Source organism: Halyomorpha halys, unplaced genomic scaffold, assembly GCF_000696795.3.
Source record: "Halyomorpha halys isolate HHAL.00 unplaced genomic scaffold, Hhal_1.1 Scaffold609.1, whole genome shotgun sequence".
NCBI classification, from domain to species: Eukaryota; Metazoa; Arthropoda; class Insecta; order Hemiptera; family Pentatomidae; genus Halyomorpha; species Halyomorpha halys.
In genome coordinates this window covers 165,933-166,842 of record NW_027108275.1, presented here as the reverse complement: position 1 = coordinate 166,842, position 910 = coordinate 165,933, and the positions used below count along the sequence as shown (strand labels likewise).

At 37.6% G+C, this 910-nt stretch overlaps 1 protein-coding gene across 1 annotated transcript in view; it reads left to right on the top strand.

The window, feature by feature from the left end:
* LOC106684740 (uncharacterized) overlaps nucleotides 1-910 on the top strand; it is a gene marked incomplete in the record, with an annotated part of 14,889 nt that overhangs the window by 13,374 nt on the left and 605 nt on the right.

The following is a 910-nucleotide window of genomic DNA, read 5'->3' as shown; positions in this document are numbered from 1 at the left end:
GTCGTTGGAGTTAGTATCACAGTGCCTTACCACTGAGCCACCCTCTCCTACATATAGAAATATATACATTAGTATCCACAATCTTATTTACCAACCTATATGACTATGATTGTGAACGGCCCAGTGTGTGTATATTGCCCAAAATTGTATATTACAAAATAAAAATTGCTCTCTCTGTGGTAATATGTTGCAACTTTTTTTTTCTTTTATTATTAATTTTGTTTTTAGGAACTCTTTTCTTTTGTTAACAGTTTAAGGGTTCAGTCCTTTGTAAGGAGGTACTGTTACTAGACCAACGGTTGTGCAAGGAGGCGATTTGGTCAGAATCACGTTCGACCGCCAGATTTGTCCCCAATTAATGGTACCCAATGTATGAGGCTGGGTGGACCCCAGGGCTCCAGAACAGGATTGACTCATGGCTACAGTGTAATAGAGAACATTTTTCTTCCCAGCTGGATTCGAATTTTCTCGGATTTTCGGTCGTTAGATCGCGCCTTACATGGTGCTACCATGCCTCCAAGAATGATTTTATGGAGGCATTCATCTTGGCAACTGAAAGGCTCATATATAAGTCAAGTGAAATTGAAAACTAACTATTAATAACTATGGTGTTATAAGAACATTTATCAGACTGGCGAAATGGGAAAACACATAGCGCATGCGCCAGCCAATTATCAGACTTTCTTTCTCTATGTAAACTTAATATTTCCCCATACTATATATTCCAAACGAATAACCACTTGACGCGCCAAAACGTCAAGCACCTATGAATTCTGAAAGGAAAATGGCGACCAGTTAGCAAAGTGATATTGCACTTAGCACATAGTTTGTTCTGTTAAACTAACTCCACGAAGAATATCAAAAATAGCATGATTTAGGATTAAAAGTAATAGATTATGTTTTAACTATA